Source organism: Nuphar pumila, chromosome 7 (genome assembly GCF_984573655.1).
Source record: "Nuphar pumila chromosome 7, dmNupPumi1.hap1.1, whole genome shotgun sequence".
NCBI classification, from domain to species: domain Eukaryota; kingdom Viridiplantae; phylum Streptophyta; class Magnoliopsida; order Nymphaeales; family Nymphaeaceae; genus Nuphar; species Nuphar pumila.
In genome coordinates this window covers 3,649,156-3,675,059 of record NC_143255.1, presented here as the reverse complement: position 1 = coordinate 3,675,059, position 25,904 = coordinate 3,649,156, and the positions used below count along the sequence as shown (strand labels likewise).

The 25,904-nt window shown below is 34.8% G+C and overlaps 1 long non-coding RNA gene and 8 other non-coding genes across 9 annotated transcripts; all 9 read left to right on the top strand.

Moving 5' to 3' along the window:
* Nucleotides 1–12,546: 12,546 nt before the first annotated feature.
* Nucleotides 12,547–14,922, top strand: LOC149830883 (uncharacterized). Its single transcript, XR_016432970.1, has 2 exons — nucleotides 12,547–12,737; nucleotides 14,258–14,922. It is a non-coding gene; the product is annotated as an uncharacterized LOC149830883 (long non-coding RNA).
* Nucleotides 13,804–13,897, top strand: LOC149830885 (small nucleolar RNA Z43). The gene has a single exon (XR_016433477.1). It is a non-coding gene; the product is annotated as a small nucleolar RNA Z43 (small nucleolar RNA).
* LOC149830884 (small nucleolar RNA snR60/Z15/Z230/Z193/J17) lies at nucleotides 14,136–14,230 on the top strand. The gene has a single exon (XR_016433484.1). It is a non-coding gene; the product is annotated as a small nucleolar RNA snR60/Z15/Z230/Z193/J17 (small nucleolar RNA).
* Nucleotides 14,923–15,082: 160 nt separating the features above from the next.
* LOC149830882 (small nucleolar RNA Z278) lies at nucleotides 15,083–15,199 on the top strand. The gene has a single exon (XR_016433469.1). It is a non-coding gene; the product is annotated as a small nucleolar RNA Z278 (small nucleolar RNA).
* A 178-nt stretch (nucleotides 15,200–15,377) lies between these two features.
* On the top strand, nucleotides 15,378–15,480 carry LOC149830881 (small nucleolar RNA snoR97). Its single transcript, XR_016433524.1, has one exon. It is a non-coding gene; the product is annotated as a small nucleolar RNA snoR97 (small nucleolar RNA).
* A 1,727-nt stretch (nucleotides 15,481–17,207) lies between these two features.
* LOC149830880 (small nucleolar RNA Z43) lies at nucleotides 17,208–17,302 on the top strand. Its single transcript, XR_016433476.1, has one exon. It is a non-coding gene; the product is annotated as a small nucleolar RNA Z43 (small nucleolar RNA).
* Nucleotides 17,303–17,552: 250 nt separating this feature from the next.
* Nucleotides 17,553–17,649, top strand: LOC149830879 (small nucleolar RNA snR60/Z15/Z230/Z193/J17). The gene has a single exon (XR_016433482.1). It is a non-coding gene; the product is annotated as a small nucleolar RNA snR60/Z15/Z230/Z193/J17 (small nucleolar RNA).
* A 2,168-nt stretch (nucleotides 17,650–19,817) lies between these two features.
* Nucleotides 19,818–19,934, top strand: LOC149830878 (small nucleolar RNA Z278). The gene has a single exon (XR_016433467.1). It is a non-coding gene; the product is annotated as a small nucleolar RNA Z278 (small nucleolar RNA).
* A 174-nt stretch (nucleotides 19,935–20,108) lies between these two features.
* Nucleotides 20,109–20,211, top strand: LOC149830877 (small nucleolar RNA snoR97). Its single transcript, XR_016433513.1, has one exon. It is a non-coding gene; the product is annotated as a small nucleolar RNA snoR97 (small nucleolar RNA).
* Nucleotides 20,212–25,904: the final 5,693 nt, after the last annotated feature.

Genomic DNA, 25,904 nt, shown 5'->3' with positions numbered 1-25,904 from the left:
TTGATATACAGAGATATTCTTTATGAAACATAAGCATGGAATTTTTGTAACTTCTAAGAACATTCATGCTATGGTTCAAAATCAGTTTTCTTTACCCATCCTCAATTTCCACTATCATTGTGAGGGTGAGTACTCTTCAAATGACTTTATTCAATATTTTCAAAAGAATGAAGTTAATAGAAAGGCATCTTGTCACCAAACACCTCAAAAAATATACTTGTTGAGAGAAAACTCAGTCACATTGCTGAAAGTGCACTAGCCATGATGAATGTGAGATTTGTTCGCTTATTTCTTTGGACAGAGGCATTTCATACAACAACGCATATCATAAATATATTGTTTATGAAGCTGTTGCAATATAAATTGTTGCATCATGAATTGTTTGGCCAACACCCTGATTATAATTATCTAAAGGCATATGGTTGCATGTGTTATGTGCACATTGATGCCTCTTTATGAAGCAAGTTTGACAAAAAGCCCATGTTTACAAATTTGTTGGATATGCAAATGACTATAAGGGGTATAGGTGCCATAACGCTGAAAATAAATACATTCATATTTTAAAAAATGTTATTTTTTATGAATATGGTATTGTTTCAAAAGGCAACAATGCATAAAGTGTTCAGTTGCAATAAAAACAACTATATCAACCTTTGTTAGATGATGGCATGTTCCCTTGTTGAGGTAGTAACAACAAAGGATACAAACAATGACAAATTAGAGGGTGCACATGTGGGATCAAACCAACAAAATGTTGAGGGACAACAAGTGGATCCTTCAGATGACATTGAAGAAAAATTCAAGGAAATTACATACAATTGCAAGATTCAAAATGTTGAATCCGAAAATGTGCCTGAAAGCAATGAAGAACAATGTAATATTGAATCTGTAAATGATCACATTGGACAAAAAACAAATAAACTGACGGTCTGAAAGGGTGCGACATGCTATTGATAGATAGATAAGTTATGAAAATTTTTGCATGGATCACCAAATTTTTTTAGTTGTTGAATCTCAATATAAAGAGCCTTAATCATACAATTAGGCTTCCAAATCTAACAAATGGATTAAGGCTATGAATGAAGAAATATAAGCTTTATATGAATGTAGGATGTGAAACATTGTAAAAGACCTGTTGGAAAGAATGTAGTTGGATCAAAAAGAATTTTTAAAATAAAATATAAACCGGAAGGCAACATGGAGAGATACATGGCAAGGCTGATTGCAAAAGGGTTCATTCTGGAACATGGGCTAGACTATGAAGATACATTCAATCTAGTAGTGAAGATGAGAACCATCAGAATAGTTCATTCTCTAGTAGTAGATCATGGTTGACATTTAGGTCAACTTGATGTTAAAAAATTATTCTTGCATGGAGACCTTAAAGAGGAGGTGTATATAGAGCAATCACATGGGTATAATGAGAAAAATCCAATTAGCTATTTGTTTAGATTGAACAAAGCTATATACAAGCTAAAACAACTTTCTCAGTCATGGTTTAAGTGTTTTTCTTATGAAATTTAGCAACATGGTTTTCACAGATCTCATTTAGATAATTCCTTACGCATCTATAAAGGTGATAAATGGATTGCAACATTGTTCATTTATGTTGATGATATCATAGTTGAAGGAAAATCCAAAGAACATATTGATGTCATTAAGGTTGTGCTAAGTAGAAGATTCAAAATAAAAGACTTGGAAGATCTCAAATATTTTTTGGGTGTTGAAGTTGATACCAGAAAAGACTTATTAGTATTGACACATCATAAGTATAACATTGATCTACTCAATCGGGCTGGAATAAAAGATTGCATACTGATATTTACTTCAAGTGTCTTGTAGCAAAAACTTGGACGTGATGAAGGATATATTTTTTACGAGGCTACAAGACATAGGAGTATTATGGTATTCTTCAATATCTCCCTTTTACTCATCCTGACATTGTTTATACAGTCAATCTAGTTTCTCAATTTACGCATTGTCCTTGTGTGAATCATGTTAAAGTTGCCAAAAAAATTCTTAGATATATGAAAGCCAATCTTGGCAATGAGCTTCGTTATTAGAGAAATGCTAGAGATAAAGATGTTTTAACAACTATGGCCTTTTCACATGATGATTGGGTAGGGGATCTAGATGAAAAAAGGTTTGTCTATGATTATTATGTTTTTATTGGAAATAACTTGGTTTCATGAAGCAGTAAAAAATAAAAGGCAGTGGCTTAATCAAATATTGAATGTCAAGTTCTATCTTGTTGTGATAATCAAAGTGCAGTCAAGATATCTCTTAATCCTATTCAACATGGAATAACAAAACATACAGAGATAAATCATGACTTTATTAGAAGCAAAATTTAAAATGAGGAGATTTCTACTCAATTTGTTGGGACGCAAGATCAAGTTGCAGATTTGTTCACAAAATGATTGAGGGACAATTTTGGTACTTAAAGAGCAAGTAGTTTATGGTTTTTACCATGCACAACTTGAGGAAAGGTATTGAGATGTGATCTATTAGATCTTGATCCAGATCTAAAGCCTATCTAACATCCCAAACTTATTATAATGTATTATAATCAGCATGACCATATTACCCCTCTTTGCTGTATTACCTTTTGTATATTAATTTGGTTTTTTTTCTACGTAAAATACATAATATTTCATAGTAACCCAAAAGCCTAATGAGAGGTGTGGAGAATCATTGTTGCAACCTCTTTCTTCTTTCTTTTCTTCTCTACAAAGTGATTTCCTTCGCATGTATGAAACTGGCAAAGTTTGCTTGATACATCGCTATTGTTGGGTATCACAAACTCTCACTTAAAAGGTGGTCCACACATTTTTTTGTCAAATATCATGAAGTTCGCTTAATCATATTAGCACGAATATTGTAAACCCATACCTCGAAAGTTCCTAAATACCTGACTAAGTTTTCATATATAATATGAAATTCACATTAAAAAATATGCAAACCTCCTTTTTAATTGAACCTCGTAACCTTACAAATATCCTACCTAATCTGCATATGCCTCACAAAGTTTGCATGAAAATATTTGTTAACCTCATGTTAAATTGAATCTCATAATTTTAAAAATACTAGACTAAAGTCGCATATATAATACTAAATTTATGAGAAACCATTTAAACCTTCTTTCAATAACTTGGAGATCCACAAATATGTGGCTATCTACACAAATATTTGGCATATGAACCTGCATAACTTCTCATGCTTGTTGAATCATATATAAACTTGTTTTTATTTTTTATTTTCGTTTGTGTCCGAAAAAAAAAACAAATTTTTTTCTATAGAACCCTTGATATTTTTTATCTACCCATGTTGTGAAGCTAGGTTGCATTCTGCCAAGGTTGCAGTATCATCCTGCTCATTGTTTTTTCCGGTTAGGTTGAAAGGTGATTTTCCTATAAACAATATCTATATAAACATATTACTTTATTTCACTCCAAACTTTTTTTACTTTTTTTATTTTTTTTATATATGTGATTATTTAATAGCCACATGTGTATTTGTGTTTGGTCCTTGTTGATGTTTTAGCATGTTTTTTTTGTTTTTTTTAATATTTGTCACTGTATTTATCCTTTAGGATTTACTGTGTTTAGGGTAATTTTTGCAGATATATAGTTGTTTGTATTGTAGATGATTTATGTGTTTACTTATCTTTAGTTAATATTCATTGTCTTTTTGTTCGTGTAATGTGTTTAGGACTGATTGTGCATTGAATATGGGGTGTTGGTTTTTAGTGTGGTTGTTATTGATAATTATGTTAATTGAATGTATACAGTGTGTATGAATGATCTTTTTTCTTATGTTATTTTTTATTAGATAAATGATATATTTTTATTGTTGTTACAGGCAGTGAATGATGGCCTCCGAAAGGGTTAAAACATACTATTTTAATACTCATTTCCTTACTTGAAAAACTATAGTAGTCTTCAAAAATAGTAGCTATAAGAAATTTGTGGCTTTGATGTCCCATAAAATCGGATATGCAAAAGAGTCAATGATCCTCTAGAATAATTGTTCTTTAAATGTAAATAGATAATATATGTTTAGCTTTGTTGGACGATGATGATGTATAATTGAAGTTATTTAATGTTGACATTTACTTAGTTGCTCACAAAGTTAAAAAAGTTATTAGCGAAGTTAAACAATTAGCAGTTTATGAATCAAATGACGAGAATCCTGTGGAGAATGCACATTTATCTCATGCACCATTTTTCGAGCTCAATCTTTTGGCAATCATCCAACTGTCCTAAACAATGAACTATATTGATGTCCCAAACATTGATCTCAGGCACGTATCAAACCAATCAGAGATATGGATGTTCGACGTGCAAGCAATAAAGAACAATTAATTTATGTTATACATGATCAAATGATCACTACAGAGAAATATGAAATCATGTGGAGAAACCAATGCTAGTAATTTTTATCATGGTCATTTGAATGATATCTAGCCGTTTTAGACAGATGGTAAAACTAGGTATAGGTTGTTGGACTTGTAATTTATGCTTGAAATAAATGAAGCGATAGATATAATGAATTTTGATTTTATTTATGCAATCAATCAATTAATTAGTGGTTGCAAACGTTGGCAGTGAAGAATTAGATGATATTGATGGTGATGATTACCATGTCGATGGGAGAGGAGAAAGGCAATGATGATATGCGACACATAATAGTTGGTGAAAATAATACACAAATGACATTTAAAAGGTTGAACTGTTAGCATGTTGTATAAGTTATATGAATATTTGTTGATCAGTATATCTGTTTTATGTCATTTCACTAATGAAACGTTGTTGAATATATTCCTGTTTAATGGATTATACTACACTTAAGAGCAATTAAAAACCATTGAATTATAAGAAATCTCATTTATTTGATGAGTTGCATAACAAATAACTTAATGACTGTGAACAATTTCAGTGACTAACAACAGATTCAAACGATCGAGAAATTGCTTTCGGCAATAGGTTTAATGATTTTCAATTTTATTGTGAGTTTTTTGAAGATCATGTAATCAAGAATGATTATAAAGCAAAACTCATAAAGAGTTGCAACAACATAGTCTTTATTGTATACATGAGGAAGAACACACAAACTATAGTTGATTACCCTTGAAAGATCCATTGCACAAAGGAGAACAAAACAAGGTTCTTTCAAGTGAAGAAATATCAAAGCGAGCATGCATATGGTAGATCAATGGGCAACCTTATAGTGAAAAAAGTGTCTTTCAAGTGTTATTCGCAAATGCATTCATGATAACTCGAAGAGAAATCATGAATGACATTAGCCGTGATGTAGGTGTAAAGGTTACTTACAAACAAGCATGATGTGGATGAGAAAAAACAAAGAAAGGGTTATATGGTTCATTCAAAGAGTTTTTTTAAATTCTTTTCGCTTATTTAGATAATTTGATAATGGTTAATCAATAATCACTTGGGTACATTCAGACTTATCCACGAGATTCATTTCAGTACATATTCTTATCCTTCTTTCCAAGTATCAATGAGTTTTTGAAAGAATGCCTTCTAATTCTTATGGTAGATGACATGTTATTAAGAAAAAAATACACTAGTATGTTGTTGTTAGCCAATAATATTGTTCTTTGAAGTGAGATGTTTCTGGTAACATTTGCAGTTATTGATAATAAGTCAAAGAATTCATGGGCATGGTTTTTGAAGCATCGAAAAGAAGAACTCATATGCTTCGACGAATATAAAAAGAGTCTTGAACTTACACTTATCTTATATATACAAGAAAGTTTAAAGTATGTTGTTCTTGACACATGACCTACGTGTCGTATTGGATATTGCATGAAGCATTTGACAAACTTTTCTAAGAAATTAGGTTCACCACTAATGCAGTTTGGTAGAGTTCAACTCAAGGAGACATGAGATGATGGTGTAATTATTTTTTTTTTCAAAAAATTTAAGAGCAAGATGAAGTTGCATACAGTTATGTTGCCACTCATGTGAAACCAGAAGCTTAGACTAGCAATCATTTTTTTGGCAAAAATATATGGGCGATTAACATCTAATATAACACAAAACTTCAATTCATAGATTTTTGCCATATATGATCAACTTTTAATTCCTCTTATTAAAAGTCTTCATCTTATGCTGATGAATTTTTTGATAAAAGAAAGAACAACTGACAACTTATGTCTAACATTGTGTTGTCGATGGTAAAAGAAAAGCTAAAGAAACTGAAAAGAAAATGCACAACTTTGTGTTCAAGTAGTGCATTGCAACCAATATCGGTACAAAGTCCACGATCGATCTCACAGTTATAATGTTGATCTTCATAAGCATTTGTGATATTGTGAATAGTGATATGTTAACAAGATTCTTTGTGAACATGTAATCACATTCATTTTGTTTGAAGGCAAATTGTTGAAGGATTATTGTGACAAGTTCTTCGCAGTTGAATTTTATCTAGCTATATATAATAAATATCAATTCTTTCTAATACAAAATAATAACTCAGATCACTTCATCAACTCTTATAACTAACTATCTACCAAAAGTAGTTTTTAAAGCAGTGCGACCTAAGGTAAAGAGACGAAAAACAAAATACAAGGATATTTTATTGTATAAGTGTAATGTATGTGGTAAGGTTGGCCACAATAGGAAAAATTATGAATAACAATATGTTAGAGTACATATGCTTTGCAAAATATGGGATTTGATAAGAGTCATTTAATGAACTGTTTCTTTGTATTTATATAGTATTGTTTCATGAATTATTCCAGCATCTTATGTTATATATATATGTGTGTGTGTGTGTGTGTGTGTGTGTATGTATATATAGGTATGTCTTTTATGTGTAAATGCAAATAAAAATGTGGCAGAAGAGAAACCAAACCTCAATTCCCACCATCAAGCAAGAAACCAATTGTGACCTCGATGTGTAATTAATATCCCAAGTTAAGTGTGTATATTTGTCTCATTATACATGTATGTGTTTATATACAATTTTAATTGGTGATGATAACAAGTTAATGAGGAAGGAAAAGTTGTGCTTCACAACACAAATTAAAGATCCAAAAGAATATGAATTTAGTGAAGAAACTCTGTTGGCAAGTGATTTATGCATTAAGTTTGTTTGTTTGCATAGTTGTTCTTTCATTATGTTTGTAAGTGGAATCATTTGAATCTAACATGAATGTAACATATATTTTTACTATATAACATTTAACAAGACATATATAAAGACCCCAAGCAGACTACAATGAGGACATATAAAGAATAATGAAATTATCAAGGACCCTTTACCTTACCCTGTATTTTTTAGTGAGTCATAAAAGCGAGTTTTTTATTTTTTTCTACCAATTATTAAAAATAACTGGTAAACCATTTACATTCACAACAAATGGTCATAATTCTAGGGCAATGAGATAGGGCAAATGGGTGCTTAGAGAGTTGCAAGTTGCCATATCAATTATTTGAAGCTGACAAAGTATTTATTGCATAACTTTGCATACTTACAAAACTTAAATTTGTACATGCACAACCACATTAAACTCAATTTATATTCTTTAGAAAAAAACCACCATTAGGTTTTTTGAAAAATGAACATAAAGGAGAATAAGTTGTACAATTTCATGAGGTTCAAAGATTGTGTAGATGGTGACATCATACAAATAGTATGATAACATTACTTATTCAATAATATACTATTTTTTAACATATGTTTGTTAACACATTTTTTTGTAAGTTTGTTTTTTTTTTTTGCGTGGTTTGGCTATGATAGTTACGATGATTGGACAACTGAGACCATGAAGGCTATTGCTTAATAACAAAATGGGTAATTACTTTGTATATGTCTGTTAACTAAATTTGTATATGTATATGTTCTTGACTTAGTATATTTATCCTACTATGCATGTATTACTTGGGCATAATCTAAGAATTCAACTTCACACATGTACATGTTTATATGTCATATTCAATTCACTCATTTGGGATGTTTGCTATAGTTAATTGTTTGCCAATAATTTTTTTTCTATATAGATGTCACAAAGTACAAAAGGTGTATGATTAAATTATATCAACATATAAATAAAGAAGCTTCGGAGGGTGCCAAAAAGAAGGTTGAGAGAGGAAAAAAATGAAAATGAACCAGAGCAGAACACATGTGATACGAAGGCCAATGAAAAGACTAAGATTAAGGAGACATTGGTTAGTGACATGTCAAATTGTGAGGTCATGATAACTGAGTTGTGGACAATTATGAGGATTTTAATTTAATAGTTAAAGTAAAATTGTATGGATTGTCAAACCTTAGGGCTTATTTGATAACTCATCCAAGATTGCATAGAAGAGACGAACATAACAAACATAACTCATGTTATGTCTGCTCTGTAATAATTGTGCAAGGACCGATGTTTATTTCGATGGTACAAGAAGTTATGCTCTTTATGCTTAACATTTGTTTTAAGTTGTGTGCGGGCAACTTGAACACGCATGAATAATGGGTTGGATAACTTCGTTTTGGATCGTACGATGTGATCTGCTCAACTATATGTGTGTTTTAACAAACATGTTATGGATTTTAGCCTCGAATATGGATCTCATGTTGGATGTAAAAACTAAACAATATTCTAAATTTGAGTAATTTAAGAAAAAATAAGAATTTATATATATATATATAAATGATTTAATCAATGTCATATTACATCTAATTATGAAAGTTTATCATAAAAATATCAAACGCAAAAATCAAATTAACTATAAAGATCAAATGATCATACCCTATTAAATAAAAAAACCTCAAAATACAAAAAAAAAAAATCATAAATAAACAAAAAACCTTAAATTACAAGAAAAATAAACATAAAATTAAATAAAAAGCCTTAATTCTAATTAAGGAAAAAATCCTCATTCCTAATCAAATACAAGAAAAGCACTAATCAATTGAACAATAATAAACCTTAATTGAAAAAATTTGATTGAAACACTTATCATAGAAATTCAAGAAAAAAACTCTAATTAATTTAACTATAAAAGACCTAATTTAAAAAATTTGATTCAAAGCTTTAATCAAATAAAATCAAAGAAGAATACCTTAATCAAATTAACTATAAAAAGCTCTAATTAAAAAAATTGATTTAAAGCCCTAAATAAAAAATCTAATCAAATTAGAGAAAACCCTAATTAAATTAACTCTTAGAACTATAATTTAAAATTTTAGATTTAAAGACCAAATCAAAGAAAAAAGTCCTAATCAAATTAACTAAAAAAACCCAAAATTTAAGAATTTTGATTCAAACTGCTAAGACGACGAAGAAGAAAAAACAGAAAAGAAGAAGAAGAAGATATTATTAAGAAAGGTGAGAGAGAGAGGAACAAAGAACAAATAAGAGAGGAAAGAATAAAAGGTGAAAAAACGAAGAACAAAAAAGAAGAAGAAAGGAGGAAAAGACAAAGAATGGAACGAAGAACGAATAAGAAAGGAAAGAAAAGGGAGAAGAACGAAGAAGGGGAAGATGCTTTGTTGGCGGCCTCACCCCCTCGCTGTCGGTGACCCTTGGTGTTGCCTTATTGTCGCCGGCCTCACCCCTCGCCACTTGGTAGAGAGTGAGAGAGAGCATGGGGATCCCTCCCCCAATATTTTTTTAAATGTTTTGTTGTTCCCCTTCTAACCGTAACAAGGGGGTGAAACACAAATTATTGGGTAAAAATGACACAATGGATGGGTTATGTTTACTTGCTACATCCATATTTTGAAACATCCCCTTGCTCTCAACACACTTTGTGTCTAAAATTGCATGAGGATGGGGGATTTAGCAACAACATAAGTATGCAAATTATGAGTTTTAATTTTGGATGTCCTTTAAATATTTTGTAATGTGTAAATTATGTTTTGTAAGTGAATGATGTTCTTTAAATAGTTAACTAGGTTCTGCAAATTTTTTATGTTTAACTTTATTCGATATGTGAAACATGTAAATATTGTCAATTTGAATTGTGTAATTGTAAATAGGTGAAATTGTAAATAGATGCATTATGTAAATGTTGTATACAAGTAAATTATATAATTGTAAACATGCGAATTATGTAAACGCTATCAATTTAAATTGAGCAGATAAAACTATAAATTTATGTGATGTCAACTTCTTCTCCACCTTACTACCAACCTTCTATCCAACACCCGGTAGTTTTTCCTTAATTCTCCTTTATGAGGTCATAGGAGTTCCTCAACCATGATAATTGAAGCCTTTATCCTTTAAATGCTTTAACCTTTGCTTTCAAATAAAGATCACATAGGTACTTGAAATCTTTCCATCGATGTCCACTCTCTGGCTCTCCATAACTCTTAAATCTAGTGATTCATGCTATATCCTTCAATGTGATGATCATCTAAATGTCTCAGAATTGAAAAATGTTGGTTGCCATATTTCATAATTACACAATGACCTCTAAGTGATTGTGACTAATGTTTCATAGTGTGATCTCCAATAATTTTTAGAAGTGCATTTGATCCAATAAGTATTTAGCATCTTTCTTTAGTGTTATGAACCATTGGTGTGCATGGAACTAGTAAAACCAGTGCATGCAGGATGTTGGATCTTTTAGCTGCAGTTTCTGCAATTATAATTAATTTTGATGAAATGTGTCATTAAGCATTTAATTATGCACAAATACAAATATAACGTTACAACAATTTAGTTATCCTAAAAATATATTTTACACATACATGACAAACTAATCAATCAATTACAATATTCAAACTGGTTGAATTGATTTGTAGTAACCTTAACAACATTTAACTAGTCAATTGCATCCATGGATAGTGGTAATCTTAGCAACATTCAACTACTTGAAATGAATATTGAATTCAATTAGATACACTAGACACTTTTACTTTTAACATTCAAATGATTTAAATAGCCAATTAACATAAAAGGTTTAATATAAAATTATAACTACCACTTAATTTGAGCCAATTTTTTTATAACTTAACATAATGCTTATGAACAAAAATCAAATTGTTTTTGAATTTTTTAAATGTAAAAAAATGTTAATAAACATTATTATTGATTCAATGAAAAAATAATAGTTTGTGCATATATATATCATTTTATACTTTGAATTGTAACAATCAAACTAGTTATCTTAACAATATGTTTCTCTCACATACATATGGCAATTTAATAAAAAATTGAACATAAAATCAACAATGATTGTAAATATCTTACAAACATGTATATACAAAATAAAAAATAAACAAAATACGTGTATACGAGCATCAAAATTTGTTTTTCTCTACGACCTCTTCCTCAATCTTGCCCTTTTTCTTTTAGGACATCATCCTCAAACTCCTAAAGATGATCCCCTTTATAATTGTCTAATGCATTCTCTAGCCTAGCTTGCACATTGCCTTGAGCATCTGATCCAACCACAATACCCTCACTCACGTCAACTTATTGAGGAAGGTCTACATTAACCACGCTTCTTCACCCTTGTACATGATCCTTCCCTTCTAATATCCATAATATTTATCTTTATCTTGCCACTGCCATTAAAGGTGGCTGCATCTTCAACTTCAATTATTCAAGCATTGAGGTTATCAACAACATTAGAGTGAGTCATTGCCACTTTTCTTTACCACTAAGTCACCTTCTCTCTTCTTAGGTGCTTTCGGGCTGAGAGACAAGATTGTGCCCCAAGCCCTTTAACATTTTCTACACATTCTAAGAGATGAGTCACTTTGAAATTATTTGTGGTTGTTTAGCAAACATTAAAAGTGTTTGTATATTATTTAAGCACATATTTTTGGATTTATGAAGGATGTATTTTTTATCAAAAATGTCATAAACCAAAATTTTTGGCATTCGATGTGGCTCCCTCTATATCCACGTGTCAAGCTTACTGTGTGCTTTACAATATATATGATTGTGAACCACCTTTTAAGTGGGAGTCTTCTATACTTGAAGAGCGGAACAATATATCGTGCCCACTTCTTGAGTTTCACACATGTAAAAGGTAAAAATGTTTTAAGTTGACTATTTGAGATTTTGGACACCGGCCCGATTTCAAAATTTTTGAAGCATTTCCAAAAATGTGTTATTTTTTCATATAGTATGGTTATTTTTGTTATTTTATTGGGTGTGGGTAGGGTCTGATTAATGTAATTTTTGTAGGCTTTTGGGTATGATTTCTCTTATGGTAAGTCCAAATTAGAACCGGATACGGGCAACTTAAATCAAATGTGTTTGGTCCCACTTGGGTTCAAATCAAACCCGACCTGTTGATGCCCGTGCTCTTACTCTCGCACACACAAGTATGGTGCCAAGAGCGATATATTTTAAGATATAACAATGATGGGTTTCACCAAGGTTCATGTCTGATCCGGATCGGAACCCTATTACAAGGCATGTCCGGTGTCTCAGATCTTGATCTGAAAGAGAACCCGACCCGCTCTGAACGGATCAACGTGTAGCCGAGCTATACCGGACCCGTATCTGATGGTCCAAGGTTAAGGGTTCAAAGGACCCCTTTCTCTATAAATAAAATATGCCTCTCTCGCCGTTTGATGGTTTTTAGGCCTTAGGGTTAGGGTTTGCTTGCGGTGGTTTCGTGTGAATCCTTCTCCAGGAAACCCTAACTCTAAATCAGGGTTCTATCTTTGGTATTTTCAAGAGATTTTCTCTGTTTTATGAAGTAAGAGAAAGTGATGCTTCGACGCTCGAAGCTTTACGCCGATCCTGCGTTATTGTTGTTCGTTCCCTATCTCTCTTTCTCTTCTCTTCCCCTTTCCCTCTTATTTTCTTTGTCTCGTTCTTCTTTTTCGATTATTTGGTTTGATCGACGAAAATTGCTTAGAATCGACGGTAAAATTCGCCGATTTTAGAGGTTTGACGAGTTCTCTCTTGAAATCGTCTGGTTCTTGCTTGAATACTAGGGATCGATCTGAAATTTGACCGATTCCTTCTTAAACTGACCGTATCTGTCTGTAACCCTACAAATGTCGGGAAACAGCTGGTCTTGTTATTTTCAATACCTTGAAATTGTTTTGATTTATTTTTTTCCTTCGGTCGCAATCTAAAGCGCGATCCGGTGACTGCATTCTTCACGATCTTTATTATTGTTGTTTTTTCATGTTCAAATCATCGGAACTAAAACCTTCTAAAAAGCTCAAAACCCCTCACAATGTCATTTCTGTATTTTATTTGTTTTTACAAAATCATAACAATTAACATCTGCTTCCATGTTTGTGTTGTTTTTTATTATTGTGGCAATTATAAATATTGTAAATATCGATATTTTTTTTCAATACTTCGAGCATAACAAATAGCGATCATCTCATTGCTATAATGTTTTTTCTTCAGTTCTATTTCTTTTCTTGGGCTTTATGCATTGATTTTAAATTATGTAAATATCTCATTCGATTCATTTGTGAAATGATCGCTTTTTGACCAAATTTAACGGCATTGTTTTCCTTATTATCTTCCTCTTCCTCGTATTTCTCCTTTCCATTCTTCCTTGGGCTCTCTCCATATGTAGATCATCCTTGTACAGTTGAATCTATTGTGCTGTAGTGAGATGCCATGAGAAGGTGTGCAAAATGTGAATGAAATTATTTCAAGATTTTGGTTATTTGGTTCTAGAACGCGAAAAATCAAGGAAATGGTCCTGAAATTGAGTTTTCTAGTGGTAGAAAATATAGTAATGATTGATTTGTTCGTTTTGGTTGATGTTTGTTTGGTTAATGGCTATGTATGCGACCATGAATGCGTTTCTGAATATTCTCTCTCTCTCTCTCTCTCTCTCTTTGTTTGCGATTGGACAATGAGGAAAGTCAGAAAGGTCTCGTTCATCATAATGGCAATCACGCCTTGATGACCATTCTGATATATCACCACCCATATTCTGAGTCCTATGTGATGCATGCACAATGTGTGCATATTTTGTGTATGTCTGTATTTGTGATTTGATGTCTGATGATGTGTCGGAAATGTTTGAAAGTTGTTGAAAACTTGGTTGAAACCCCGATCTTCATTTCTTTTGTTTGAGATAGCTTGTAAAAACTTGATTTTAGATTTTTTTCTATTTTGTTTCTTTGTTTAGATTTATCAAATTTTTTAGTTTTTTTTGAAACTTGTGGTTATGGTTTTGTTTAGTCATGTGATGAACAAGTTGCATAGTTCAAATGATAACCTCCTTGAAGGTTGTGATTACACTTCATCTTTCGCTCCTTTCTGATGACTAAACATTCCTTTTTTCCTTTGCTGTTTTAGTGCAGGTTGTGCTGCTTGAATGTAATCTCCATTTCTTTATAGTGGATATGGGATTTCATTATGCTCGAGCGTCCCGCCCCTTTCTAGGAATTGAGAACATCCTTGTTTGCCTCGTCATTTGCATGTTATTGGTTGGCTCAATTTCTAGTAGTAATGTGTGTATTCGTCCCTGTTACTCTTCAATAGGAGAAAGCGATACTTCGTATCATTTCTGATTTATTTGTTCACTATCTTTTTAAAATGTGTACCAGAATGACCTGGCTTACTTTGGGTTGTGTAACCTGTGTTGGTTGACTTTGGTTGGGGGTTGATGATGATTGATCCTATTTTGAGGCCCAGTGGTTCCAAGTCCTTGATTACAAGGAGAACCTACTTGGAGTAGCCACTGATCCCTATGGTCACCTTTGGATCCATACTGAAGCCGTTTCTTAGATATATTCAGTGCTTGCCTATAGGTTTCTTTCTTAAGTTGTTTCAGTATTTGGATTTTTGTGTTCTATTCCTTTGATTCAGTCATTTGTTATCGCAAATGACTATCTTGTAATTGCTCTAGGTTCTGCAAGTATTTTTTTTTAAGTTGTAGTGATACTTTTTATGACAATACATGCCAACGCAGTGTTTAGTTGTTATGATATTTGAAAGGAATCAAATACATTGAACTGTGACATTTCATGGTGTTGGCCACAGAGATTTTGGTAGAAACTTTAAATATCTTGGGAAGCTTATAGCTGTTGTATCTTGTTGAAAGAATTCTGTGTTTTCTCCTATTTATATGAGGTTATTTCCTTATGATATTTGAGTCTTTAGCAACTTTCTTTTTAAGTGGCCGATGATGAATCAGTCCATATTTTGAGCTGCAGTGGTTCCAAGCCCTTGATATCAAGGAGAACCTACTTGGAGTTGCCACTGTAGTCCTGTGATATGTTGGATCCTGACTGAGGCTGATATTTCATCATTTGTTTTTATGATCTTTTGTTTGGGGTTATTTCGTCATTGAATTGTGGGCTGGTACTATGTGAAAATTAATGGAAACCAAAAAATTTCTATGAATTAGCGACGTTTTGAGTGGTTCATATTTCACATATCCATAATATTATTGAGTTTGACTATCCTCTGTGTCCCATAAACCTGGACTCCGAGGCTGAATAACTCATAGATTTTGTGTTGTCATCAGCTTCTTCTCACCATCCCTGTGAATGGAGTTAAATAACAGCACAACATTCCAAAACTTGGTTGGCAAATTCTCTTTTGATTGTGGTGCCGTTCCTATTTTGTCTTTAATAATATCCCAGTTGGGTGTCTACATGATGGAAGACGATTTGTTTCACTGCTTGAAAATTGGAGACTTTTTTTTAATGGCCAGCCTGGGTGTGTCTGATCTACCAAATTTCATTAATAAAAGATTGATCGTGTGTCATGCCTTCGCTTGAAAGGAATCCGTATTCTCGATGCTCTTTCAAACCGGTACTTAATTTTCCTATGTACTTGGTGTGTTTTAATTACAATGTCTTCCGTAGACATCCATCAAACCTGTACATAATGTTCCTCAAATCTTGTGATTCTTTCATTTGGGCTACTCCCTTCAAGTGCTCTTCTAATTTTTGTGGTTAAATTAATCCAACCACTCATAGATAGATAGCCTTTGCACTTGGGGCCTCAGATTAAAAGGATTTTGGTCCATCATTTCCAATTTTCTCTAACTGTGATCCCTAACCAGAGTAGCATCCTGCCTCTACAAAAGCAATAGTGTGAGTTGGATTATGCCTTTTTTTTGAATTGCAGTAGGTCGTTAATGTTGATTAGATACGACTTTGTACTTCGTGGTAACTAATCTGACAACTTTCTCCATCTGACCTCGACATCTCCCTGCAAGTCCTGGAGTATACACAACAGGTGCTGTTTCAACAAATGGTTCCATTCGTTTTGAATACGATGTGAATGTTTGATTGTCAAAAATCTGTTGGTTCCCCCACTTTCAAACCATTCAAAACAAAACTGGAAGGTCGTTTCCTATCTTCATTGAACTCTTTGATACCAATTCCGTAATGAATGTCCACTATATGGTGTCTGCAGTGTGACCCACTTAGCGTCTACAAAACAATACCAATCACACTATGATTTAATGATGGTTTCACCAAACTTGTTTTGTCGTATAATGTGATACATGTCCCCTCGGGAGCTTGAGGAGCTGGTTTAACATGAGACCTTGGTATCCCAAAGTATTATTCAATTCTCTATTTGCTGTCCTCATCATTGCTCCTAAGTTTTCTAAACTTTGTGGTTTGTTTATCACTCGTTAACTACCTTGTTTTAAATTTGCCTGGATCAAATCCTGCTGGCACATGGATTCTGCCCCACGTAATGCTTTGAAGCGGGACCGTTAAGTGACTCAGTTGGTGAGGGTTTTCCTTGGTCATGAAAAAAATGTCGGGTGGAAACGTTTGGTTGGGTAATTTTCAATACTTTGAAGTTTGAACACATGGCGATCATCTCATTATAAATTTTTTCTGCAGTTCTATTTCTTTTCTTGGGGTTTATATATTTATTTTAAATTTTGTAAATATATGATTCGATTCATTTTTTAAATGATCGCTTTGTGGACCAATTTTAATGGCATTTTTTTCCTTGTCTTCCTCTTCCTCGTATTTCTCTTTTCCATTCTTCCTTGTCTCTCTCCATATGTAGATCATCCTTCTACAGTTGAATCTAGCGTGATGTAGTGACCATTCATGAGGAGCTGTCCAAAATCTCAATAAAGAAATTATTTCAAAATTTCTGATATTTGGTTCTAGAACACAAAAAATCAAGGAAATGGTCTTGATGGTGAGTTTTATAGAAAATATAGTAGTGATTGATTTGTTGGTTTTGGTTGATGTTTGTTGGTGTAATCGCTGTGTGTGTGACCATGAATGCGTTTCTGAATACTCTCTCTCTCTCTCTTTTTGGGATTGGACAATGAGGAAATTTAATTAAGGTCTCGTTCATCATAATGGCAATCATGCCTTGATGACCATTCTGATATATCACCACCGATATTCTGAGTCCTATGTGATGCATTCACAATGCGTGCATCTTTTGTGTATGTTTGTGCTTGTGTTTGTGAATGTGATTTGATGGCTGATGATGTGTGGGGAACGTTTGAATGTTGCTGAAAACTTTGTTGATAACCAGGTCTTCATTTCTTTTGTTTGAGATGGCCAGGAAAGGCTTGAATTTAGATTTTTTTTCTTTTTGTTGTTTTCATTAGATTTATCAAATTTTTTAGTTTGTTTTGAAACTTGTGGTTATGGTTTTGTTTAGTCATGTGATGAACAAGTTGCATAGTTCAAATGATAACCTCCTTGAAGGTTGTGATTACACTTCACATCTTTCGCTCCTATCTGATGACTAAACATTCCTTTTTTCCTTTGCTGTTGTAGTGAAGGTTGTGCTGCTTGAATGTAATCTCCATTTCTTTATAGTGGGCATGAGATTTCATTATGCTCGAGCGTCCTGCCTCTTCCAAGGAATTGAGAACATCCTTGTTTGCCTTGTCTTTTGCATTAATTTTATTGGTTTCCTCAATTTCTATTAGTAATGTATGTACTCGTCCTAGTTTCTCTTCAATAGAATAAAGTGATACTTCGTATCATTTCTGGTTAGACATACCGAAAATAAATGGTTCATTTCTCTATCATTATGCATGCTACACAACTACTTTGCTATTTTCATTGCCACTGCAGAAAACTTTGCTTTTGGGAGTATTTTTGGGATTATGGTGTTTGAAAATATGAATTGACGGACTGATCATGGTGTACTCTGCTTCAGAAAATTCATGATTGACGGACTGATCAGTATCTGAGCATACATTATTCACAGTAATGTTCTCCTTGTTAAATGCCTGGAATGGGATCTGCCTTGATGGGCTCTCTTTGTCTTGTATTTAATTTTTTTGATCATTGGGTTGATACTTCGGACAGTGGATGCATTTGTTGTCGTTAGATTTTGTTAGGGGTTGATCACTCGAAGAGTTATGGATATAAGCTCGAGTTGACTTGATTTATTTGTTCATTATGTTATCCTGTGATATCTTCTGTTGTACACTGCCTGTTTTCATATCAGTACATCTGTACTTGTTCTAAGCTGGGGTTGATGTGTTTATTTTCATTACCTAATGAACGATAACTTCTTTAATTGGTAGGGATAATGTTGCTTGGGTTGAGATTATCAGTATCCTTGAACCAGCTCTTCCAAAATGACCTAGCTACTCCTTAATAATGCATTATCTTTTGAGAATGACCTAGCTACTCCTTAATAATGCACTATCTTTTGATTGTGTACCAGAATGACCTGGCTTACTTTGGGTTGTGTAATCTGTGTTGGTTGACTTTGGTTGGGGGTTGATGATGATTGATCCTATTATGAGGCCCAGTGGTTCCAAGTCCTTGATTACAAGGAGAACCTACTTGGAGTAGTCACCTTTGTATCCATACTGAAGCCTATTCTTAGATATATATTCAGTTATTCCCTATGGGTTTCTTTCTTATGTTGTTTCTGTATTTGGATTGTTGTGTTCTATTCTTCTGATTCTGTCATTTGTTAGCTCAAATGACTATCCTGTGACAAACAGGCCTTGCCCATGTGTGCAGAGTTTGGTGCACATGCATAACAGTGGTATCATGTGTTGCACAGATCATTGTCATGCATGATGCATGTGGCGTGCGAAGCACATCATGCGGTGGGCACGTAGTTGTGGTGAGCATGGTCAGAGCTTGACATGTGCAGCAATGTGCGTAGTGTGGGCACAGTTGCGTGCACAATCTTTGAGGCGATAATCCAATGAGCATTTGAAGTTGTTTGGGGCCCGACGCCTCATGCATGCCGCAACCAACCAATCCATCACTCTTGGGGCACTTCCACCACACTACACAAACCCTTGCATCTTTTGCCGCATCTGCACTGCACCACACCAGGCACATGCCACACTCCTTGCATAGCCCTGTGCTCCACTCTAGCACACGACACCATCTGTGGCATGCACATGCCTCTTATGAATGTGCACTGCACCTTGCCAGAGCACATGTCACACACTCCTTCCACTGTCTAGTGTCAAGCTCAGGCACATGACGCAATTAGTGACATGCACACACCTTTTCAGCACCTGCGTTGAACCAACCTGTGCACATGCCACACCCACCTTTGTATCCATACTAAAGCCTATCCTTAGATATATATTCAGTTATTTCCTATGGGTTTCTTATGTTGTTTCTGTATTTGGATTGTTGTGTTCTATTCCTTTGATTGAGTCATTTGTTAGCTCAAATGACTATTATGTGATTGCTCTAGCTTCTGCATGTATTTCTTTTGAAGTTGTAGTGATACCTTTTTATGACGATACACACCCACCCGGTGTTTAATTGTTATGCTATTTGAAAGGAATCAAATGCATTGAACTGGGACAGGGACAAGGTGCTAGCCAAAGTGATCTTGTATCTTGTTGAAAGAATTCTGTGTTTTCTCCTATTTATATGAGGTTATTTCCTTATGATATTTGAGTCTTTAGCAACTTTCTTTTTAAGTGGCCGATGATGAATCAGTCCATATTTTGAGCTGCAGTGGTTCCAAGCCCTTGATATCAAGGAGAACCTACTTGGAGTTGCCACTGTAGTCCTTTGATATCTTGGATCCTGACTGAGGCTGATCTTCCATCATCTGTTTTTATGATCTTTTATTTTATTGTTATTTCATCATTTAAAGGTAGGTTGTAGTATGTGAAAATTAATGGAAACCAAAAAATTTCTATGAATTACGTTGAGTGGTTCATATTTCACATACATGCATAATAGTATTGAGTTTCACTATCCTCTGTGTCCCATAAACCTGGACTCCGAGGCTGAATAACTCATAGATTTTGTGTTGACATCAGCTTCCTCTCATCATCCCTGAGAATGGAGTTAAATAACAGCACAACATTCCATAACTTGGCAAATTCTCTTTTGATTGTTGTACCTGTTCCTATTCGGTCCTTAATAATATCCCAGCTGAGTGTGTTGAGTTTCGGATTCGAAGGGGTCTACATGATGGGAGACGATTTTTTTTTATAATCGAAAGCTTGGGTGAGTCCGATCACCCTACCAAATTTCATTAATAAAAGATTCATCGTGTTATGCCTTTGCGTGAAAGGAATCCGTATGGGGCTCTTTCAAACCTGTACTTAATTTTCCTAGGTACTTAGTGTGTTTTAATTAAACTTTGTCCTCTGTAGACATCTATCAATTCTGTACATAATGTTATTCAAATCTTGTCGTACTTTCATTTTCGGCCACTACCTTCAAGAGCTCTTCTAATATTTTTGTCTAAATCAATCCTACCACTGTCTTTGCCCTTGGGGCCCTGGAGTTAAAAGGATTTTGTTCCATCACTATCATTTTTTCTATAGCAGTGATCCTTAAATAGAGTAGCATCCTGCCTCTAAAAAATACCAATGAGTTGAACTATTAATGTGATTTGAATTTCTGTCTGGCATTAATGTTGATTAGAAACGACTTTGGGCGAGGTGGTAACTAATCTGATAAGTTTTTCCATCTGAACTCCACATCACCCTGCAAGTCCTGAAGATGTCAACAAATTGGTCCCTTCCATTTGAATATGAGGGGACTCTTCATTTGATTGTCAAAATTCTGCTGCGGTTGGTTCGCCCACTTTGGAAGTGTCCTAAACAAAACTGCAACGCCGCTTCCTAGATTCATCGAACTCTTTGATACCAAATCTGTAATGAATATCAACTATAAGGTGTCTACTGTGATGGCATATATCCTCTACAAAACAATACCAATCATACTAGGATTAAGTGTTGGTTTCATCAAACTTATTTTGTCCTATTCTGTGATATATATCTCGATAGCTCGAGGCGTTGGTTTAACATGGGACTTGGGATCCCAAGGTATTAATCAATTCTCTATTTTGCTGTCCTTGCCAAATTTTCACATTACATGATTGTTGTAAAACGCTGGTTTCAGTGGGTTGGGTTTTATGATTAAATGCCGGTGAGATTGCAAATCTCATCCAGCGTTTTACAGGATGAACTTGATCTAAGATTGCAGCAACCCCTTGCTTTACCCCTCTCCGTCCATATGCCACTCGTGTTTGGTTTAAAGGCATCCAGATTGATTTTAGTTCGAGATATTTTGCTTTGACCAGTTGGATTCCGGTAAGATTGGCTATCTTCCTAGCCGAGTTCGCCAAGGTTGCTGAATTCATCTATGCAAATCGGTCGATGCCCTCTCCATGGTTTTCCAATCTTTTCCCAACAAATTGAGTGAAACTGATTTTGATTGTTTTGATCATACCTCAAAATTATTTCCTATGCTTTCATTTGCTTGGTTAACATTCCTTGGATAAATGACCGCATCTAATACAGTGCAAGTGAAAATAACATGGATCTAATCAAGATGATTGTTCTTTGCGTTTCATGATTCTAACTTATTTTGAAACTTGTCAATGTCTTCCCATACGTTTCTTGGGTCTACTTCTGAACATAGTCCAATCCAAACAAATGGAACGAAAGATCCTTTGCCTGCCACTCCCTCCTTTTAATGATGCCTCTTTTTATGTTATACGTTGCATGACCCCAAAACAATCGTTTCTTTGCTTATTTGAAGGCCTGACATTACTTAAATGCTCCTTTAGAAAGTTTTGAATGGAGCCTGTTGTCACTGAGGAAAATAAGACCATTACAAAAAAGGAATGATGTCACCTTGATGGAGAAGGTCCTTAGCTGCCGGTTTCACGGTTCTTTTGAGCCTTTTCATGATTGGTAAAAATAGGAAAGGTGACATGGGGTCATCTTGATGGATATCTCGGCTTTCCTGTCATTCTTTACTATCATTACTTTTTCAATCCATCTGCTATCGAAACTAAAAATTTGTCTTGTAAGAAATCGTAGTTTATTTTATTATAGGGTTTAGAGAATTCTATTTTAAAAAAATCATTACGTATCATCGTGCTCACCATTTCATGCTTTAGGTGACATGGGTCATCTTTCTTTTAGTTGTATATATTTAATTCGGTGATTAATATACCTTCCATAAGACTTGGCTCACTTGATTATTTTTTTACTGTCTCTAATCGTGAAGTGAGTTCAAACATCACACACCCGTCCATCTCAAATTCTCAGCAGGATTTAATCACAACTTCAGTCATTCCTAAGAGCTTAAAAGTTGTAAAACTGTAAGGGGCCAATGATCAAAGTTGGTGGTCGAGTTGATATGAATCTAAGTCTGATCAGAGACCAATTTAGTAATCATTTTTGCCTCGAAATTTGAAAAATCTTTGAATTCAGAGGTCATTGTCCAAACATCTATGCAAATGATCGGAACATAAACTTCTATTTTGTTGATCAGAGAATTCGAATTTGAATATTTGTTAGTCTTTTCACCTCAATCAAACCTTTAAATTGCTGGTGTGCCATAGTTTTCTATGGTGATGGATTAGTTTTTGCCATAGTTCTCGCTTAGATGCTTCAATACGGACTTAGACATCGGTAGCCACAATAAGGGCATTATTATTTACCACAATTACATGCATAAGCAGGGTTTGTAGTTAAAACCATTTTGTTTCGGTTTCAAAAAAAATTGCTGCTCTCATTTGTTTCAAAATTTGTAAACATGTCAAACCGAGGAAAAACTTTCTCAATCTCCATTGATATTCCACATCTTTTTTTTTTATAAAGTCTATCTGGGGTTAGGCATCCTATCAGATATCTCCTAAACCCCATGTGGCAGATGGATTCGAACCTGGCCCTTCAGCTTAGCACAAGACCCCGCATGGGATATTAGGGATACCACCTCGGTGCTAGCCAATACTTCCAAAATTTAACTGCGAGCCCTCTGTGCCTACCTCCGACCAAGACCTCTAACGATTACTCTTGGTGTTGCGTGGTAAGTGAGGGTAATGAAGATGGCGTTACGAAAACCTTGTTAATGGAGTGGTTGATGTTAGGTGGCATGCCAGGATCTCCTCTAATTGAAAATTGTATTTGTACCATGATGATAAATAAAGTATTTCATTTTTTTTTCCGCTTGGCTTTTTCAATTATGGTGATTGCAGTTTCTCTCACGTTTCAAATGCATTCCTTTTTTTTTTGTCCACTTGTCAGATGCATGTGCCATTTTGGGGTCCCCTGCCCTCATCATTGCTCCCAAGTTGCAGAATTTTGTGGTTTGTTTATCACTCGTTAACCACCATGTTTTAAATTTGCCTGGATCAAATCCTGCTGATTCATGTGTGCTGCCGCACGTAAGGCTCTGAAGCGGGCCCATTAAGTGACCCAGTCGGTGAGGGTTTTCCTTGGTCATGAAAAAAAATCAACACGTCCTGAAGCCATCTGATATATTGACCAATTGAATAATGATAATAGGCGAATATGTCCTACCAAGTTGTTGAGAATTAGATACCAACGGGGTTTCCTTGTGGTTCGACGTAGGTTCAAACCCCAAAGGTACGTTGATAGTAATTGATAAGAATCTGCCTAACCCCAACTTGCCTTTAAAAAAAAAAAGTTGTAAAAGATATACCAGCGGGGCTCTGTCCGCCTCTCGTACCTCCCCAACGACCCCTCCAACGCCTTCCGCCTTGTCGTCAAGACCGGCATCGGCCCCTTCGGCTCCCCCACTGCCTCCCCGCTCTCCATGAGCGTCGAGTTCAACCTCCTTCGCGACGGCTGCGACCCCAAGTTCTTCGGCCGGTTCAGCCCTCGGACCGACGATTTCTCTATCAAGAAGACGGCCAGATCGCCGCCGATGGGATTCTCCGACGATCCCAGTGCCTTCTTTGATCGGAAGACGGGTGGGGGTTTGGGGGTAAACGACCTCTTGGAGGAGAACGGCGGCAGAGGATCAACTAATCGTCTTCGGCTAGGGTTCTACGAGAACGGAGGAGTGGTCGCGACCAAGCAGCGTGACGGATCGATGGTGGCATCGGGATCGTTTGCCGACGTGATCAATGGCCCATTCTTTGGTGTTGAGATCCGTGCGAGGAGTGCCTTTTCGGTGAGGAAGCACACCATTGTTAGCTTCGAGTGGAGGATTAGGGTTCCAACGGGGCTGTCATCGGTCAGAATCTTGCTCAGGAACCTGCCGGTCTTGGTGATGGGACCCAATTACCATAATAGGATTCATGTTCGTGTATTTGGCGGGACTTGGGTTGCGGGTTGACCCGTCTGCCTAACCCGTTTATTAAACGGGTCAAACGGATTGGCGGGTTGGCATACCCCTAACACGAACATGACCCGTTTAATAAACGGGTTAGGTGGGTCCACCCGTTTACAACACGAACCCGTTTAAGCCAAACCCTAACCCGACTAAGAATCCGGTTGGCGGGTTGGGTCAGATTTTGCCACCCCCAGTTGCAATATATTTTTTGAGAGATACAATAATGTTGCAATAGAAAGTAACAATTTTCAAATAGGCGATGCTCGTCATTCTGAAATGTTAAGAATTTTTGGATTTTGTCAGAATATTTTATTTTTTAAAATATCGCTGACATGAGATCTTGGGAGGTAAACATTGCATTCTACCTAGCAAAGGGGGTTCCGCTGCCTCTGTGACAAATATTGTGAGATTTATAAAAATCTCGCTGATATACCGCGAGAAATTGCCTGAAAGTTTAAAATGGCAGTTTCCAGCAAAATTTTCAAACTGTGACAAATATCATGATATTTATATTTTTAAAATATTTATTTATTTTATCATGAAAACCCCTAAGTTTTTTATTTTTAAATGTGTTTTACTTATATTTTTTTATAAAAACTATTTTATTTATTTTTTATTCTGGAGATTTTACCTAAAAAAATGCAAGATTTATGAAAATTTTCAAATCACTTGAATTTTTTGCCTGCCCAGATATTGCCGTTTTAAACTTTTGTTACTATGGTCAGTGCACGTCTCTCTCTGGTGGGACATTGCAGGTTCAAAACCCTAATGGTACGTTGAATAGTAACTGGTGGGATCTGCCTAACCCCAGCTTGCCTTTAAAAAAAAAAATTTGTATTCTACCTACAAGTAATAGGCCCATATCACAATTTTCTGATTTTATAACACCATGTCTTAAATTATCGTTTGATATTTGTGACATTGGATAGGACGGGGTAATGTTTGATACTCTCGTAGGTAGGGTTGGGAAATCAAACGAGCAACTCGTTGTTTGGCTCGGCTAAACAATTGAGCTCGGCAAGCAGAGCTACGAACTATCTCGTTTAGGGAAATAAGTCTAGCACGAACATGGCAAGCTCGGCTTGGATCGACTTATATATTATATATTTATATATCATATATTATATATATTATATATATTTTCAAGCTTTAGAAAACTCTTTAAAAATATTTTTTAGAAAACTAGCTAGCTCATGATCAGCTCGCAAAGCTGAGCAAATAACGAGTTCAGGCTTGGGTCATGACGAGCTAATGAGCCGAGCCCAAGCAAAGGTGTACACTCAATGAGCCGAGTCTGAACAGCCCAAACTCAGCTCACTCGGCTTGTTTACCAACCCAATTACTGGGTAAATCTCCCCCAATAGGAAAATATAAAATTTTCTATTTTTTTTCCTATTTGAGTCTAATAAACTGACCTCTGCATCATGTTTTTTTTGACATATATGTCAGATTTTATG